Genomic DNA, 20,732 nt, shown 5'->3' with positions numbered 1-20,732 from the left:
CAGTGTTTGTGCGTCAGCTGTAAAATTTCACTTTGGTAGATCACAAGACTGCACATGTGGCAGAAATATTTGTCAGGATCCCAGCCTTAAATAATCGAGAAAATATTCTGCAATGAAACTGTTACGCTTGCCAAATAAAAGTCTGTAGTGTTTTATCTCCGTTGGCATCACAGGAGAAAAACGTAAAGTGTGCACCGCTGAGTCCTCCATCATGGGCAAAGATGTATGGATCTCTCACTAAGACCTACACCTACTTAGTCCAATAGATTAACCACTGCATCACAATACTTTACCAGAAGCAGAGGTTTAATAACAATTGTTTTTCATTTTGATTGGATTATAGCGATTTTAGTGAATTCAGTTAAAATGCGCACTTTATTTTGCACAGGCACCTATATTTCTTTCTGGTGGTATTCTGCATGTTCAACACCTTTCCTGTACTGCAACTGGCTGCTGAGCACCCTGTTTGAAGCAAGTGGACCAAATGAAATACTTCTCCTCCTACACCCTTTCTTGAAACTTTCCATCCTCTTCTGCTTGCGCAGGTATTATGCTGATACTTCCTTATGCTGCTTTTAGCACACAGATCTTGTCCACACCAGAATGAACCATGTATTTGCAGCTACTTGCATACTCATTTGATTTGCATAATCCACACGATGTTACCCTCAAACAACACAGGTTCCAATTCTTCCCCCCTGTAATTTCGGGTTTACTCGATAATGGGGATAATCCAGTTCACTGGGAAAAATCAGGCTGTAAGCCACTCCCCTTGGGGTCACAGTCAATTTGCTTTAGTGCTTCAGAGTGGGTGGCTCAGCCTTCACATTCTGCTGCTCCACTTTCTATGCCCATTACTTCCTTGTTGCTTTCATTTCTTTCCCAGCTAACATGCCCGTCTCTCTCCCCCCCTCTTCTTTGATCCCTCAAATTACCACAAAACCAGAAAATTGCGCAGGCGTTAAAATTTTCTACACCAGATATTGCACAGCAATCTGAAAAGTGTGTGCTTTTCATTTATGTTCTGGTGGTGCTCTAAAATATTTCCAGTGTAGATAATGCACTTTGCATGTGCTTCAAAGGTTTAGTGTGCAGGCAACCTGGTGGTGGCTCTCTATGGACTCAGGCAGAGATCTCCCCCATCGCTTGCTACCTGATACTTGTGAGTGGCGTTGCTGTAGTTTTATCTTGGGACCTTTTCCATGTAAAGCTCCTATTCCATGACTGATCTAAGGTCCTTTGCCCTTCAACCAGACAAGTGACACATGGCATAAAAGATTAGTCTACTCTTCTTAACTAAAAACAGAAGCATCTCATGCAACTCAGGCTCAAGACTTCCACAGCGCCGTGCACCCCAGTTGCAGCGAGATAAGGCAGCTTTTTGCAGCTCTAGGAAACTATTGCTCTGCTTAGATTAATTTTGAAATTATATTTCAGAAGTCAAAGCTTTCCATGAAACTGACATTCTTCTAAACCGTTCAGGTCTCTTAATCAGTGTCATAATGGCAGACAGCTGGTCTTTCATGTCACTATCCTCTGCCAAAACAGCTTTGTGTTTCGTTTCGTTTAGCACAAACTCCTCTGTGTTTTGTTTTGGGGGAAGGATAAAGACACTGATCTGTTTGCTCAGACAGAAAACTGAAGAACTGTAAAATGCACATTTCTGGGGAGGAAATGTCTGCAAAGCATCAAGCATGGGGAGATTTTGCTTCATTACTGAAGCAGGTGAACAAAAAGCCATGCCAGAATAATCGATTCAAGAAAGAATTGAATTAAGCTACATCCACACCATATATTTAAGATTTAAAGCACAGGTGACACATGTGGCCTCTTTCCCTCAGCTCCCTTAACAAACTTCAATTCCCACAATTCTTCGGGAAGCTATGTGGTCTAAATGTGCTTTCACTATATGGCGTGGGTGTAAACTTAGCAACAAATTCTGTCGTCAGTAAGTAGAGCGAGACATCTGACAATGCTAGGTTCATGTTGCTTCCTTGCTGTAGGCTGGCTTAAACTGTCTTAAGCCCTTAAGCAATATTTACCTTTGGGATTGACCCTTTGTGAATACTCATGTACAGGCTGTTCTTTGGCTGTGGACAACTGAGCAGTGTGTCATGCAGAAAAAGGAATGCTTTACAAAACAGCCTTTATATCCTTAAGAAACATCATGATGGACGTTACTTTGGCAAGCACAACAAAATTCAGCTGAAGATTTTCCTTAAGCACTGAACAAGGGAAAGGCCCAGAGGGTTGTGCAGACAGCAATGAATTTATGGAATTCTTCAAGCCACCTTATCTCTGAAGCATACTGGGTCCTCTCATAATGAGGTCTGATTGTGCAGAAGGATAATCGCTGTAACTAATGCCTGGTTTCCCCCCGTATCCATTAGTACGTTAGAGCTCATTCACCCTAGAGCCTCCTTTGTGACAGAAGTGACCCAAGGGATTAATTATATGTTATGGTGTGGTTTCTTCATAGGAACATAGGAAGGTCCATTGTGGCATAGTGGTTAGATTGTTGGACTAGGACCTGGGAGACCAGGGTTCAAATCCCTGGTCAGCCATGAAACTCACTTGGGCCAGTTGCAGTCTCTCAGCCTAACCTATCTCACAGAGCTATTGCAAAGATTACATGGGGAGAAAAAGAACCATGTATGCCACATTGAGCTGGTTGGAGGAAAGGGGGTATATAAGTGCAAGAAAACGAATGGATAGATGGATGAATGGATGAATCTGCTTTCTACCAGGTCAGACTAAATGCCAGTCTAGTTTCTGGAGGAATGGTGACCCTCCAGGAGTTGCTGAACTTCAATTCTCATAGTTCTTTGCCATTGGCTCTGTAGCCTGAAGCTGTTTCAGGGTTGGAGTTCAACAACATCTGGAGGGCCAGAGGTTCCTCATCCCTTCTGTACTCCTGGTTGTGACTCTCCACCACAGGATCTCAGTAGATAAAGGTCCTCCTCATATTTATTTGATTAGTTTAACTGGAGATGGCAGGAGTTGAAGCTGGGACCCATTGCCTGCAAAGTACATGTTCTCTTGCTGAGCTGCACACTCTCTCCAGCTTGTCCATGTCTGCAAGGAGCTTTAATTTCTGTAAGGACATGTTGTAAGGTGCCAGCGGGTTTGAACTGGGGACACTGCACCTAGATGTTTTAGACTTTGTGCTATCAGGACAGCTCTCAAGCTGTGGGAGCTCTTGGCTGTGTGGCATTGCTCTTCAGTGCCACACAGACATTAACCAGAAGGGCATATTGTGATGGAGCTTCCAGTTATGAATACAGCTCCATCATTAGGAACATGCATGGTACACACAGGCAATCATCATGCAGTTAGTTACATGCTATGAAGGCACAGCAAACTGTTGTGCAAGGAAAGAAATCTTCCTGGAGAAAAAGCCATAAACTAGAAGTTTGCGAGAATATTGACAGTTCAAGATAAGGGGAAGGGGAAAACAAGGCTACAAATCTATTAAGAACTGCAGAGGTCTTCCTATCCAGTCCTATCTTGACTTTTCCATAGGGCTGAGCCAAGGATCATTAAATATAATGGAGTTTCCTCTCCACCATCAAGACAAGGGAATGTGGGCTACCAATCCCTCTGTACTGCATAGTTCCAGTTGCACTCATCACTGTCTTCAAGAAGTAAAAAAGAAAGAAAGAAAAAGAGAGGAGGATGAGATGGTGGAGACATCGGTACAGTGCAAATGTGTCTGCAGGAAGGCCAGATTGGTTCCGCCAGTACATTTACACTGCACTGACCTCCCCACCACCTCCCCTCCCCTTATTCCTCTGGTACGCAATAACCACCCACCTGGCAGGAAGCTAATAGCTGCTGAGCTACTTCTGGGTCTGTAACTGGTCGGTTGGTTAGTTTCTTGCTTGATCCCCACAGCTTAACTGGGATACAAAGGCAAGGTAATGGATTCCTTTTTATTCCTTCCTTTTTGCAAAGGTCACACATGCTGTGCGGTAACACCCCAGTCATGCCCAACCCTTGTAACAAGGTGAGACAGAAACACACACAGAGAGAGAACATTTGCAAGTGTTTTTGCATTACAAGGATGTTGTGGTTACCACCAGTGTCATGCTGGGTGCCTGACACTTGGGCTGTTTGCCATTGCACTGCCATCCGCCCCACTCATCTGCTGTCAACATTTGGGGATTCAACTTATGCAATATTTTTATGCTTGTGTACAAAATCCACAGCATGTTGCATCAGAGGTGAATTAACCACAGCTTTCGCTTCTGAAATGCATAAAAGCAAGTGAGGCAGCTCTTTCTCAGCTGCTGCTCTTGGGCATGTCACAAAGGTAGGGGTGGGGAGTTGTGACTTACACATCTGCTTCCTTCATATTTGAAACAATAGGTGGATATTTCATACCTGGGTACTTTTACCTGCCTATTAAATATCATGCACCAAAGTGGCTCTGGCCTTCTCCACCATATCTTTCAAAAAGAAGAAATGATTATCAAAGGAAGGAAAAAACACAGTGACAACTGGGAAGCCCTTAGCAAATTCAAAGTGTCTGTTTACCTCGTGTTGCATTAGGTTCATGTTGTGTCTTTTCAGCTTGTGAACGTGGCAAACCAAGAAGTGTATACTTCTGGGTTTCGTCGCACGCGCAGAAGCATCCCTCACACTTTGTGCATGCGCAGAAGCGCTCAATTGCACCACGCACATGCGCGGAAGAGGCGCTCTAGTTGCGGACTTTTCAGGGTGCGAATGGCACCCCGGAACGGATCGTGTCCGCAACTAGAGGTACCACCGTATATGATTAATGTGTAAATGTGGGGCAGCCAGTGATAGGAGGCAGAGGAAGGCACACATCCTTCCTCTGGGAGATACCCATTTCCCTCATCTCAGCTTTGCAGGAGGATGCACTTCTGCTGCCTTCATCCTTACACTTTAAAATAGTGATGTAGCACTTATGTGTGCTAAGGAAGTAACACATTTTTGGTGAGCTGATCTTATCTGCTGAAAAATCACTGCCCCACCTCTGCCTTTTCCTTGTCTGTTGGCAAGAAGGAGGGCCAACCCAATACATTCTACTGCCTGAGGCTAAGGAAAATATGGCACCCATCTCATAATTCCTCATACAGAAACTGGGCTGGCAGCTAAATTCCTCTGCCTCCCACAGTATTGTTAATGGGATAGTGTCCTCCCTGCTACCTGAGAGCAGCAGGCTAGTTGTGGGGGTGGAGGGCAGGCTATAGGGCACCCACCACCTTAACAGAAGAGTCCATCCAAGGGGCTCAGGAGGAATAGTGAGAGGAATGCCAATGCTGCCTGATTCCGCCTAATGGTAGGGCTGGCCCCAGTGCCATGGTAGATAGCATTTTTTACTTAGCAATGCAATGTGTTGGTGATCCAAAGAGAGGCACAACCATGAACTACTCTTCTCATGGACACCTTCTATGGCAATATACTGATTTAACATAACAGTCACTAATACTCGGATGACCAGGCATTATGCTTACAGTTAAGGAGAATGTGTGAGTGAGGAGTGGGGCTGAGCTGCCCCTCCCTCTGGGATCCATAGAAACTGTACAGCCATCTGAAGGAAGGTTTCCATGGGATCTGAGCAATCTGGGTTGGAACGATCAGGTGGAAGCCTGTACACATGAAAGCTTCCTCCCTTCAGAGAAGTTTGCACAGTGCAGATTTATGTCCCCATTTCCATGCTCTCCTTAACTGTAACGATAGTGCCCAATGAAGGTGTATGATGGACAAAATACTGGGGTTCAAAACTTTGCTGCCTTTCTGTGTTCATCATCTCCTTGCTCTGTGAGGCATTACGGCTAAGGGTAGACGAATCTGTCAGTTTCAGTTTCTCTTCTTTTCTCATTTTCCCAATTTTAAATACAAGTATCCACATTCAGTTTCATGGTCAAGTGGGGATTTGAACCCTGGTCTCCCTAGGACTTGCCGATCAGAAGGTTGGCGGTTCAAATCCCCGCGACGGGGTGAGCTCCTGTTGTCTGGTCCTTGCTCCTGCCAACCTAGCAGTTCGAAAGCACATCAAAGTGCAAGTAGATAAATAGGTACCGCTCTGGCGGGAAGGTAAACGGTGTTTCCATGCACTGCTCTGGTTTGCCAGAAGCAGCTTAGTCATGCTGGCCACATGACCCAGAAGCTGTACGCCAGCTCTCTTGGCCAATAAAGCGAGATGAGCGCCGCAACCCCAGAGTCGGTCACGACTGGACTTAATGGTCAGGGGTCCCTTTACCTTTACCTTTACTCCCAGGTCCTAGTCTGCCACTCCAAGCACTGCACCACACTGGCTCTCAGTGTAGACATTTCTTGATTGGAGAAGTGAATTGCAAAATCCAGAGAAGCGTGAATTTCAAAGTATAGCTGTGCTTTGGTTTGTGTTTTGTTTCAGGAGGTATGAATTAGGCAGGGCTGGACTAAAATGTGAAGTGAACGAATTTTTCTGATGGTTTCACGGCTTTCCTAAAATGAGAACTGGAAGGAGGAGGAGCACAACCTCCGCATCCATCTGAAAATATTTTATCGTTCCGTCTTTCTAACTGGTGCATGTTCCGGTTCTTTCATCTTGCACCTATAGCTTCTCATTTTCTTTGTAAAACTATCTAAGGAAAGAAAACATGCAGTAATTGGAAGTACAGCAGATGGCTGGGATGGTAATGTCAGGGATGAATGAATCAGTCTGTTTCTTCTCCATGCCTGTTCCACACATGTTCATCCATACTTCCCATTTCTGCAGTCATCTGGGTTTCTTTTACAAAACCTGCATAAAAAAAGGCATTAAAACATTTCTAACAGTATTTTCTCTTACATTTTTTAAGCCAAGAACTGCATTGTCATGAACACTGAAATTCTAGCCCAGTTTACCTGGGGATAAATGGGGATTACATCTGAGTAGACATGGTTAGGACTGCAACCTGTTATAGATCAGTTAGTCTGGGAGGTGTGGATCAGGCCAGTTCGTACTGAAATTCACAAATATCAAATTCCTGTGTTAGGATTGGCCAGTGTGCTGCTCTGCAAACTACAACTGCCATTATGCCCAAACATTCACTATCCAGGCTGGGGCTGATGGGAACTATAGTTCCGTACATATTATGTTGACTATCCCTGTCCTAAGTAGTAGTTAGCATGGACAAAAACAGCAGCAGACTTCAAATCTGACTGCTACTTCTTTTTCTTTCCTCCCTCTCCCTCCCTCTCTCTCTCTCTCTCTCTCTCTCTCTCTCTCTCTCTCTCTCTCTGTTCTAGGATTATATTGGTCCTTGAGAATGTGCTCACTTAAATCTCCTTCTGCCTGGTATAGTATAAATTCAGGTCCTCTTTGTTGGACAACCTCTAGATGGCATTAGGGTACCATAAAGCAGTTGAAAAGGAGTGTGTATTTAGGAAATCATTAATTTTTTACCAAGGGTATAATGTGTTCAAAGGGCTACTATCCAGACCTTTCTTGGGCTATCACAGAATATCAATTCCCAGTGTGTATGGAGTGGTCCTAGTGTTAACACTGATGTACATATTTTAGAAAGTATGAGAAAATTATTGAACATTAATAATTGAACCTCAAGTAACCGTGCTTTAAAATATTAATAGAGATTTCATTCATTTTTAAATACCAAAAAAGCATAGTACTTATTTTCCTATCAGTGGGGTTTTTTAATATATAAAAAAGAATAGAATATTTATAGCAGTCATATTTGACTACTATAGCAGTCATCTTTGAGTTATAAGAGTGCAAAGTGAAGGTATCAAAATAGAAGAAATCTCTCTCTTTTTTTTATTTGCTTTGGTAAGCTGTGGTGACCTTTTCGTATTTTAAACTTTACATATGGGTTTGAAAGAAAGAAATATGTCACAGTCTCCCACATATGCCCTGCTGGTTATGCATATGCCAAAAACACTTGTGGTTGAAATGCTCTCATGTCTCGGCATCCACGGTTCCTGCCTACTGAGATCATTGCAGCAACTGTACACATGGCTTTCTCCTCAGTTTTTAAAAGATCAGGTCCCAAAGGCAAGGAGGTGTATGCTGTATTCAAAGAGAAATATAAAACTCAACCGAATCTTGGAGTGCTTCCGGTTGGGGGCCTAATTTGGAAACAGGTCATTGGCAACAGTTTCTGATTCCCCCCCCCTATCCAATTTCTCCTGAATTGAATTCTGGGCCAGGGATACACTCTGGGATTTTGATGTCAACAACACTGTGTGATCCTACAATAAACACCCAGCTAGAACCACCCTTGGCATCTCTGCTTGGTATCCTTGTTGTGTTCAGCTTAGCATGCATATACTTTTGGTCCATGGCAGGGCTGGCCCAACCATGAGACTAAGTGAGGCAGCTGCTTCATGCAGCAGATGTTGGTGTACATGAAGTAGCAGTGAGGTTTTGGAAACACACGGGCCACATGGTCTACCCTGTGCCACCTAAACTAGGCTCTTACCCCGAAACACAATCACAACAACTCTTGCTTGTAAGTAAGGAAGAGATCTTTATTAAGACTATTTTGTTGTTGTTGTTGTTTCGTCATTTAGTCGTGTCCGACTCTTCGTGACCCCATGGACCAGAGCACGCCAGCCACTCCTGTCTTCCACTGCCTCCCGCAGTTTGGTCAAACTCATGCTTGTAGCTTCGAGAACACTATCCAGCCATCTCGTCCTCTGTCGTCTCCTTCTCCTTGTGCCCTCCATCTTTCCCAACATCAGGGTCTTTTCCAGGGAGTCTTCTCTTCTCATGAGGTGGCCAAAGTATTGGAGCCTCAACTTCACGATCTGTCCTTCCAGTGAGCACTCAGGGCTGATTTCCTTCAGAATGGATAGGTTAGATCTTCTTGCAGTCCATGGGACTCTCAAGAGTCTCCTCCAGCACCATAATTCAAAAGCATCAATTCTTTGGTGATCAGCCTTCTTTATGGTCCAGCTCTCACTTTCCATACATACTGGGAAAACCATAGCTTTAACTATATGGACCTTTGTTGGCAAGGCGATGTCTCTGCTGTCTAGGTTTGTCATTGCTTTTCTCCCAAGAAGCAGGCGTCTTTTAATTTCGTGACTGCTGTCACCATCTGCAGTGATCATGGAGCCCAAGAAAGTAAAATCTCTCACTGCCTCCATTTCTGATCCTTCTATTTGCCAGGATGTGATGGGACCAGTGGCCATGATCTTCGTTTTTTTGATGTTGAGCTTCAGACCATATTTTGCGCTTTCCTCTTTCACCCTCATTAAAAGGTTCTTTAATTCCTCCTCACTTTCTGCCATCTAGGTTGTGTCATCTGCATATCTGAGGTTGTTGATATTTCTTCCGGCTGTCTTGATTCCGGCTTGGGATTCATCCAGCCCAGCCTTTCGCATAATGAAATCTGCATGTAAGTTAAATAAGCAGGGAAACAATATACAGCCTTGTCATACTCCTTTCCCAATTTTGAACCAATCAGTTGTTCCATTAAGACTATTTAGGCTCAACCTAAGGTCAAGAAGTCAAGGTACATGAGCAAGGCAAGATGTTCATAATCCCACAGAAGCTATGACGATGTCCTGACAGCTGACATGCCCCTCCCACCAAGCTTTTAAATGTAAGGTGAGGGACTCTCTTGCCCTATGAGTCTGCGGTATGCACACACACTCCATCTGGGCAAGATCTCACAAAGGTGGCACCTGGTTTTTGGTTGCAAGAGTGTGTCCTGCTCCTCTGCCTCCAGCTCCAGTGTTTCCTCCTCCTCCTGTTCAACCCCATCCTCTGGCTGGTCAAAGTCCTCCTGCCTCCCTGATGAGGCTCTCTGCTCTGCTGTAAGACCTGCTTCTCCCTCCCTGCTTCTAGATGTCAGCGTCACAAGTGGAGGACCTCTTCCCTACAACCCTGGGTGCCAACCTTCCAGCCCCCTACCTCCTGGGTCTTCTGGGGTTGCCAAAGTATGCCAGACCCTGATGGAGCCAAGGGCCCATGACAGCTGCCCTCAGGTGCAGTGGAGGATGGCAGCTTATCTCCAGTGTTAAACTAAGATTCAGCTACCTACCAGGTTGGCTACAGGAAGTGGGTGCCATTTTGTCTTCCACCTGTGGTAGCGAAATGGCTTGCACCAGTCCTGAATCTAAAGCAGATGATGAAAGGCATAAGTACAGTGCAACTCATTTGTTACAGTAGCCCAGAGGTAGGCAGTGTGGTGCTCTCCAAATATTTCTGGGACCACAACAACCATCATGCACAGCCAGCATGGTCAATGATGAGGGATGAAGGGAGTTGTAGTTCAGCAACATCTGGAGGGTACCCCCTTGCCCAATACGTGATGTTGACTGAAGCAGAGGCCCAACACATCCCTGCTGCTGGTTGGGCCAACACTTTAAAACATCCTGCAGTGTCGTTCAGACACAAATTCCTGCTTTCATTTGTTCCTGCCTGTTCCTGCTCTTGATGGTGCCTGGCACAGTCAGTAGGTCACTTCGCCCCACTGCATGGCAGAGACCGACCTTGATAGTAGCTAATCCAGGCTGATAAAGATCAAACCAGAACAATATCCCAAGCCATACAGTAAGGAAAATGATTGTTCGAAGGAGGAGGAGAACCTGGGGTAATAGTATTGGGAGGGCAGTCCTTTTTGACCCACAAGAATCAGGCCACTTCCAGAAAATAAGGCTAGTCAGAGAGAGGGGCGGCTTGAATTGCAACCTCTTTGCTATGGGTCCTCAATGCCACGCAGTTTCTTGGCCTTTGCTCTAAATCTGCTTCCTCAGAAGAGCTCAGGATAATGCAGCTGTCTGCTTCAAAAGGCGAAATTGCTTAACAGAAGACCACACCTCTGGCATAGCAAACTTCTTGGCCTCTGCATTCTGGCAGAGCAGCTGCAAAAGATGGTGCAAACTTACTGTAAACTAATTTATAGTGCAATCCATTGCATGTGTAGTCACAAGCAAGTCCCACTAAGTTTAATAGGACTTGCTACCTAGTGAGTTTAGCAATGCAATCCTGTATATACTTAACTGGGACTGAGCTCCATTGAAAACAACATAGAAGGATTGCACTGTTACAGGTTCACTGCTACCATAGTCAGACATACCCCACTGAACTTAATGGGACTTACTCCTGAGTAAGTATGCATAAGGTTAAAGGCCAACTGTTATTTGGACCTGTTTCTAGCGCTAACAGGTATAAAGTAGGGAACAGAGGGGTTTTAATCTATAGAATGTTTCACGTATAGGCACATTCTTCTCAAGAAATAAGTCTGCAAGACTAATCAAAACAATTTTAATACGTGTCACATGATTAATCACAAGGTAACATTTTGCTGCAAGGATATCCCACTGGGTTATTTGTCAAAAATGTAAATGCACTCCAAACAGAATTTCCTGCCTGGCTCCGTGTACACCCTCATTCATTATTGGTGTTCATGTACAAGATAAGCATATGAATTATGAGAAGGGGTGGAAGCAGATAATATTCCTCAAAGAAAATCTCCACCCCACCCTGCCAAATCAAATCCGACTGTGGTTTGAAAGAAAACCCACACACCGTAAAATGGAGATGCAATGGATATGTTTTCAGAAGTCTTGAGAAGCTAGTCACTGAACAATGCAGTATTTTTTTTTAATTGTTGTTTGCTACCTAATAAAATATGCTAACCGAAGTTTACCGAAGCAGCCTCAGGAGATATCATAATTATGATGATCATGCTAGTTGTACCCTGCTTTTTATCTTCATTATTAGCTAATTAATTCTTCCAGCATCCTGTGAGGGAGGAAGCATAAACTTATTAGCTCCATTTTTTAGACACTGGAAAATAGAAACAGAAAGGTATGAGAGAAGTTGCTGTAGGCAAACAAAGGAGATTTTGTATGTCGGAAGGAGGAGAAATTAGTTGGTTATGGTTATTTTCTGTCCCTCATCCATCTGTACACCCTAATATAATTACCTCATTATATAACCCCTGCTACCGTGTTAGCAGCGTGGTTTATCAAATGGCAGAATGCCTATGATGAGGTACAAGGAATCACCCATTGGCACAATCCCGAAACTGAGTGACATCGACTTGATTAAGCTCCAGTGGAGAAGCATCTGTCAGCACAGTTGCATGTGCAAAGTCATCTGTATTGTGCTGGCATCACAGAGAGAACATTGTTGAGGGTAAGGAGGTCTTTGCTTTCTCTGCTCCACTTTGGAGAAGGATGTTGCATTGGTTTAGAGTTTGTGCTGATGGGTTGGAGGAAAAATAATTTGAGGAGCACATTGCTGAAATCATCATCATCATCATCATCATCATCATCATCTAAATACATTAGCCAACAGGAAACGAGTTCCAAGGATAGGGCTAAAGGAGACTGCTGAGAAGATGGATTAGTTCTTTGAACCTTTTATTCACAGTGGGTCCCTGCTCCTGAGCTGACATTTTCAGGAAAGAAGTCTGAGGAACTGAAGCAAGGAGCGGTGGCAAGAGAAAAGCTCTAAGGTTGCCTTGTTAACGATAAGCTAAGAAAACATTGAGTGCAGATGGTATCCATCCAACCAGGGATGCCAGCTTGAATAAAATATTGTGGGGACCCAGGTAAGCCCCGCCCTGCCTAATCAATCACATGATGCAGTGCAGACACACACACACACCATTTGAATGGGAATGCCCATCAACGTTGTGGGGGCCGAACCCCCCAGAGCCCCTAGGAGTTTGCTCCAATGCATGCAACCGTTCTTAAAGAACTCAAATGTGAAGTTGCTGTTCTTGCAACAACAAAATGTACCTTGTCCCTAAAATTAGCCTCTGCATCTGAGGACTGGAAAATGGCCAAGGTGAAATCAATTTTTACAAAGGGATCCATGGGAGATCTGTGAAACAAATGGCCCATTTGCTTAATGTCTGTGGGAAATATGATTAAAGATAGAATTATCACACATATAGGACAACAAGTATTGGTGAATAAGATCCAGCATGGTTTTTGCACAGGTAAATCCTGTCCGTTTCATATTTTAGAGTTCTTTGAGAGCGTCAGTAAGGTGATTCAGGAGACACTGTGTAGTTAGACTTTCAAGGAGCTTTTGATAAGCCTCCAGAGTAAGCTTCCTAGCTGAGCAATCTATTTTCTTATGAATCAGCAACTGGTGAGAGAAAAGGAAGCAGAGAGCAGGAGCAAATGGACATTTTTCACAGTGGAGGATTGTAAGAAGTAGAGTCCTCCAAAGATCAGTATTGGGATCTGTGCTTTTAAACTTGCTCCTAAATGACTTTTGTCTTAGAGCTGAGCAAAATAAAGAGATGGCCAAGTTTGCTGATGATGCCAAATTGTTCAGGTCACTATGAACAAAAAGGGATCACAAAGAACTTCAAAAGGATTTCTCCAAGCTGGATGGATGGTCATTAAAATGCAAAATGAGGTTCGATGTAGGTATTATCCCTAGATTCACAGCTTTCATTTTTTTTAAAAAGCAAGTCTCTAGCACTTTTAGAACCTGACACATTTTTTACTTATTTCATAAAATGTATACACTGCTTGGGACGCGGGTGGCGCTGTGGGTTAAACCACAGAGCTAGGACTTGCCGATCAGAAGGTTGGCGGTTCTAATCCCTGCGACGGGGTGAGCTCCCGTTGCTCGGTCCCAGCTCCTGCCAACCTAGCAGTTCGAAAGCACGTCAAAGTGCAAGTAGATAAATAGGTACTGCTCCAGTGGGAAGGTAAACGGCGTTTCTGTGCGCTGCTCTGGTTCGCCAGAAGCGGCTTAGTCATACTGGCCACATGAGCTGTACGCCGGCTCCCTCGGCCAGTAAAGCGAGATGAGCGCTGCAACCCCAGAGTCGGCCACGACTGGACCTAATGGTCAGGGGTCCCTCTACCTTTACCTATACACTGCTTGATTGTAAAAAAGAAGCTCAAAGTCATTTGTAAAAGATAAAAGAGTAAAATCAAGAAGGAGAAAAATCACAACTATTCCTTTCAAACTTACAAAAGTTAAAATACTAAAACAAGTTAAAATTACCTCAACTTTCTAAGCATCTTGGTAGGCTTGTCTAAGCAAGAATGTTTTTGGCAAGTGCCAGAAAGAACACAGTGCTTGATCTCAATAGTCAGGGAGTTCCAAAGTGTAGATGCTGCCAAATTTCTTATAAACACAGAACGGGTATTGTTCTGTATCTGTAGTAGTGCCAGTTCTTCTGATCAAAGTTGTTGAGTGGGCATATGAAACACAAATCACATGCTTCTGAATGCTAGTTGTTGGAAACTGCAGGAGGGGAGAGTCCTACTTGTGTGTATTTTGCACAGGCATGTAGTTGGTCCCTGTGAAAAGAGAATGCTAGACTAGATGGACCACTGGCCTGATGCAGAAGGTTGTTCTTACATCCCAGTAACCTGATGCTTGTTATGTATGTATGTATGTATGTTAGGAGGATTTGCCCCTTCCATAACAAATCCCTGTTTCCAACATTCTGAGAACATAATAAATTAAATCAAAATGGTACATTTGTAAGAGTCAGGTAGAGGGAATAATAGGATGCAATTGGGGTGTATGTCAAAAACCTGATATAAAAGAGAGATTTTTTAAAGAAGAATGAATAAAAACCCACAGGACTGATGAATAGCTCCACCATTGGAGATGGGCTGTATTTCACCCAATGCTTTCAACTAACAAGCCAATCCTTAGCTGGTTGTTTCCAGGAAGTCTGTGCTTTTTGAATACAGCTTCTAATTTTTACGATGGCAATCCAACTGCACCTCTTTTGTTCCTGCGGCTTTGATTGTCGACAGGGTCTTTGAGAGACTGACATAAGGGAAATGCAGGGGGTAGCCTAATTGTACATTTTGGATAAGTACGAGGAGAAATGCTCTGACTCTAGTTTCTGTCCTGCTGAGGGCAAATTTATTGTGCACGCCTATATTTTTTGAAATTGCTCTTTTTGTATCATCAAGGAAAAGTGGAGAAGAAAATGAAAGTATTTACATTCCATGAAATCTTCAATAAAATTCGGAGAACAGAAGCTGTTCCATGCTGGACCTCAATAAATAGAGGGCAGTTAAATATTTCATCCGTTTGTGAAAATGCTGCATGAATAATGCAAAAAACAATTGGGAGGAACACAAGTGCTGCCCAGGCCTTGTTCACATGTTGTCTTGGCATCAAGTGTATTGCACAGAAAACCTTAACTTTTCTTCCTTCTTTCTTTTGACTTTTGATGTCTGGATGAATTCAGGGTTGAGCTGGGGTAGTGGTTGACATTCCATGGAATAAGAAAATCCATCTTTTTATTGAAAAAGGTTTTGATCAGCTTGTCCATTCTGTTGAGTTTCACATTAGTTTCACATTAGTCTGCTGTGCCAGGGTACGTTTATGCAATGTGCATACATATATACACATAGAAGGGACGCGGGTGGCACTTTGGTCTAAACAAACCCTTGAGCCTCTTGGGCTTGTCGGCCAGAAGGTCGGCAGTTCAAATCCCCGCGACAGGGTGAGCTCCTGTTGCTCTGTCCCAGCTCCTGCCAACCTAGCAGTTTGAAAACATACCAGTGCAAGTAGATAAATAGGTACCGCTCCAGCGGCAAGGTAAACGGTGTTTCTGTGCTCTCTGGTTTCCGTCATGGTGTTCCATTGCACCAGAAGCGGTTTAGTCATGCTGGCCACATGACCTGGAAAGCTGTCTGTGGACAAATGCTGGCTCCCTTGGCCTGAAAGCGAGATGAGTACCACAACCCCATAGTTGCTATTGACTGGACTTAAACGTCCAGGGGTCCTTTACCTTTACCTTTTATTAATGCAATATGCATGTGTGTCTGGAGGATGGGGGTACGGCATAGACAAGGGGATATCTCTCCAATGCACACCACCTGCTCCATACGCCAGTGGAAGAGCTCATGCTTTGCATGCAGTAGATCCAAGGTTCAATCCCTGGCATCTCCAGTTAGTAAGGACCAGGTAGCAGGTGATGGGAAAGGCAGAGCCCATGGAAATACAATGCCTCTCAGACTACACAATGCTGGGCTAGTTGGGCAAATAGTCTTATTTGGTACAAGGTGACTATAGAGCACAAAGCAGCCCACCACTGCCACTGCCACTGCCACCCTGTACAGCCTTGCTGCTCACCTTCCCACCTGCTCAGGCTGCATCAACCTGCCACTGCCAACCTCCTGCATGATCTTATCTCTCCACCCACTTCGGCCTGTGTTGTTTCCCCACATAATTCCGCCACTTGCCTTCCTGGCTGCTCATGCCGCCTCGGCCCACTGCTGCTGCTACCATCACCCGCCTACCCTACTGTCTTAGATTCGCCAGCTGGGCTCTCTCTTTGCCTACTCTGCCGCTGCTGCTGCGACGGCGCCTCGTTGCAGCTGCTGACTTACTTCTGGAAGCATGCTACTGGCTTCTGGAAGTATGTCAGCAGCTGTGATGGGTCTTGGTGGAGGCCTAGCGGTAGCAGAGGCCTTGTTGCGGTGTGCTGCAGAGGAGGCCTCGGGAATGTCCCACTCAAAGTGGGACAGTTGGAAGGTCTGAAGCTATGATGATATAGGTTTCAGAGCCTGAATATGAGAGGAAATGTATTTTTTGGGGGGGTGGGGGCAACCAGTCTCAAGTGAAGAAGCAAATTATGAATGGCTACATAGAAAAAGGCAATTTAACTAAAGCGCCCTTCAGCCCAATGTACTGCTAATTCCTAATTGGCCAGCAAGTAACCATGCTGTTAAGCAACCTGGCAATTATGCTGAGTTGTACAACACTTACAAAAATTAGATGATACTCGTGTAATTACAATAAAAAGTTACTCTAGTAGAAAAAGAGGTTTGTGTCTCCTGGCAGATGATCTACAGCCGGCTAGCTCAACTGGCAATTACCGTAACAAATACACTGATTTTGACCAGGCTTTTTACTTGGCGCTTCAAAGTGAAACATTGCTTTAAATGCTGGGAATTGGGAACAGCTAAAGAAAGTAAGGCAGCCCTCTTTTTCAAATGTTCAGAGGCCCAACTTCAAATCTTGCTTAACATACTGACACACAGTTAATTGTTAATTTATTGCAAAAGATACGCTCTGCTGTCTAATGTCTTGCATAACTTTGGAGGTTTTTCATCTTGGGGGATGGAATCATAAGCTTGTGATAAATTCTGAAGGAACTAATTAGTGTGTATCAATTTTTTTAATGGGGGGGGGAACCACCCTCTGATGATCACAAGAAAGAAAATGGGTTAGCAATATCTTGCGCCACTCCTGTGATCTTTGCATTTGTAGGAGTTCTGCCACAGGGGGACTAGAGAGCTGTTTGAATTATTTATTGCAGATATAGCGGCTCCTTTTTTCAGGAGTCAATGTTGGTTTATGCCAGTGGAGCTTGTCTTCAACTCAAATGAGCTCCTCCACCCACCCACCACCATGTGCCGTATTTTAACTATTACATTTGCCAGTGGTCTCTGTGATTGACAAGATCACATAGTTCTCATGTGCTGTGTTTATAGTCCTTTATCAGGTTGCTGAAACTGGGACTCCCATGTGATAAATAATGAATACCAAGGACTCTAAATACTTGAAATGTATTTTCAAGCTCTTTGTTGTTTGGTTTTTGCCTGTTTGCTAAATGCTAACTTTTAGAAAAGATTAAGAGCAACCTGGAATGTTCTGTACGCATCGGAAATGGCATGAGCAAACCCCCTCTGGGAGCAGAAGGATTCATGATGACTTTTGCAGTCTGTGTTAATATTTTTCTTTTGTGATCTGAACACCAGTCTGTCTAGCTCTGCTTTCTTGCAGCTTCACCTCACCAATCACAATTGCCTTTTCCCTCCTTGTGTACAGCATTCCTGGCTGCTCTACAACTTCAAGTGGCCAAACTAACTCTTTGATTTCAAGTGTGACTGCTGGTGCATTTGTGACAGCACCAGAGCAGTGAGGCCCAGGTTTGTGTATATAGGACGGACAAGATCCGAAGGCTTATGTGCAGGCCTGACTCTGTGTGTATGTACACACACACACACACACACACACACTATAGATTCAGCAAAAGAGATGGGTCCTACAAAACAAAATATATAGGGAAAGAGGTGCATCTCCAGCACCTTAGAGCAGCCTTTTTCAACCTTGGATCCTTAGATGTTAGACTACAACTCCCATTATCCCTGAACATGAGTCCTGCTGGCTACAGAAGATAGGAATTGCAGATCAACAGCATCTGGGGACGCAGTGCTGAGAAAGGCTGATTTAGAAGATCTGTAGGGATGGCAGTGGTATTTCAGGAATAGGGGGTCTAAACCGTTCAGGGCTTTAAACACCATTGTGAACATCCTGAACTGAGCCCAAAAACAAAACGGCAAGCAATGGAGCTGTTTTAAAACAGGAGTTAGATTGAGATTTTTTCCTTGAAAAGCCCACCTTCAGAGGGGGCAACTGGGGTGAGGGACCTTTTGGTGGTGGCACCCTATTTATGGTCTGTCCTGTCAAGAGAGAGCCACTTGTGGCATTAAGCATGTGGGACATTGTTTAATCCTGATGATCCCAGGTATAAGAAGATATTCCAGCAACAATACACTGATAGCAACTGCTTCAACTTTCAAAGAAGCCTGAGGGAAGGAGGTGAAGCACAGGTGGGACACTCCCATCCATGAAGGAACTGCTGTACTGTTGGAGCCATGGTTGCCTGCTACTCTATCCTAATGCGTCCCCCTGCCCAGTTTAAGATCCCTCCCATTGGAGACCAGGGTGCTATGTGTACATAAGCAGAATGAAAGTGACCAACCCTCATTCTGCTCATAGAAGCCAAGCAGGAGTGTTTGCCTATAGGAGTACTTGCTCTCTCATGGCACCCAGTAATGCTGCATGTTGCTTTGGAAACTGGTGACACTGCAAAGCGGAATAAAATAAACATTTATTGAATTTACATCCCTCCAGTATGCCCAACAGGCTCTTAGCTCAGTTTGCAAAAAAGTGAGCACAAAGCTGGCAGCAAATGAGATGATATGTTTCTGAAAAAGTGCAAGAGAGCAACTGGCTTTAGTATGCATTCTGACATCTTTTTCTCCCAGAGGAAGCTTTTTCTTGAGAACCTCTCTCTAGACAATATTCCAGGGAGAGGATGTCACAGAAGAACTTTCACTGAAAAGAAGGCACATCAGAATTCATTCCCGCATGAAAGGGGACTTACTGAAACACACTGGATTGTTTATACCTTCTCAAGAATAAATTTCATTTGGCACCAACTTCAGGTTTTCATCCATCTCTATCCTTTCCCCCTCTCTCTTTCTTATAAACACCACATGGGGGGGGGGCTGTATTCTGTTCTTAGAGCATGAGAAAGCCAAGTTATGGCCATGTTATTAGTGAAACATAGGATTTCTGGATTTAAATCAATTGCAAAGAATGCTGGGCTTTGAATGGTGTGTGGCAATTATGGCGGCTCCTCCTCCTCCTCCTCCTCAGATTTGTTGCTCATTTGTAGAGGGCAGGTGAACAGGCAGAAAGCATGAGGAGATTTCAGGGAATGACGTTGGCCCCACTTCTCAGCTATGGGTCCTCTTCCTCCCACAGCAGCCATTTTGTAAAGCAGCTGCCGTAAGAGAGAACCAGACATCCATTGTGCTTGTTAATTACGCTTTATCCCTTTATCACAACGCCGCTTGTAACTGCTCCTCAGGACTGTGGAGGCTGGCCGATTATGGCAAATGGGGCACTGCCCTACCAACCTTTGTCAGCCAACAGATGCCCCCAGCTTTATAATTACAACCAGTCAGTGCTGCAGTGCGGTCTTGGACCTCTGGTAGCCGGCGGGAGCTCATGTATTCCATCCTCATTGCCAATGTTAAATGTTCAGAAAAAGTCAGAAGCCCAAGGCGGTATAGGTTCCTCAACTACATTTATTCAACATTGTCAGTGACAATGGCTCACTCGCAGGAAGACGAAACCCGAACTCACAGGACTACACAATAAAAGCCCCAACATGAACTGACAGTTGAAAGTTCATGCGCTTACTTTCCATTAGAACATTCATTTACCAATGCTTATACGACTGGTTAGAACACGCCTTGTAACATAAAAAGTGTTAAACCCAATACAAAACAAAGTGGCACTAATAAAGAAAAGTTCCAGGGTGGCAACAGAAAGCAAACTAAAAACGCTTTTGCAGTTCATCAAAACTATCCAGCAATATCAAGTTATAGGAAAACTGGTGCTATTAACAGTAATCCTTCTAGCTGGTTAATCCCAGCAGGTATATAAGAGGACAACCCGGCCTGCCCAGGCCGCTGGCCTGAACAGCAAGCAGCTCAGCTGGCCTGCTTATATAGGCAGCCGGCTGTCAACGTTGTAACAACAACAGCCCAGGGTTTCCCACCTCAATTAACTTACGTGGACCTGAGTGAAAACTATATATACAATACCCCCTGGTGGCCAGGATGAGAACTTCAATACATAACATGTATAGTATGCAGTAGAATTCTTTTGCTGTGGGATCCAAAAGTCTATTAGCATCTCCTCTGTTCATTATTAATGCCAGGAAAGCGAATTAATGCAAAGGGAAGAGAAATACAAATATCTAACTAAAGCTCCATATTATGGGATACAAGCAGCAGAATGCATGAAGTAAGATTAAAATGCAAGCTCTTGCTATATCATTATTATTAGTCTTTTCTTGGTGTGGCTCTTTAATTATATGAAGTTTAGCCAGACTTTCATGAAATCATCTAAATGAACCTTTTCACCTTCTGTTCTCAGAGTTGGCTGTGAAAAATTATTCTGATTGCGGTTTTTTGAAGTGTTATTGCTTTGTCAAATGGAAATATAATTAGAACAGATA

General features: G+C 44.0%; 1 protein-coding gene across 2 annotated transcripts in view; it reads left to right on the top strand.

Moving 5' to 3' along the window:
* ZNF804B (zinc finger protein 804B) overlaps nt 1-20,732 on the top strand; it is a 334,148-nt gene that overhangs the window by 41,774 nt on the left and 271,642 nt on the right. Inside the window, exon 2 of one of the 2 annotated variants that reach the window (XM_083405711.1) lies at nt 389-545. The exons of the other annotated variant lie outside the window; for it this stretch is intronic. The gene's annotated coding sequence lies outside the window, so the exon portion shown is untranslated. The remainder of the gene's footprint in view (nt 1-388; nt 546-20,732) is intronic. 2 annotated transcript variants of the gene reach the window in all.

Source organism: Podarcis tiliguerta (assembly GCF_965153285.1).
Source record: "Podarcis tiliguerta genome assembly, chromosome: 12".
Classification (NCBI taxonomy): Eukaryota; Metazoa; Chordata; class Lepidosauria; order Squamata; family Lacertidae; genus Podarcis; species Podarcis tiliguerta.
This window is presented reverse-complemented; position numbering and strand designations above follow the sequence as displayed.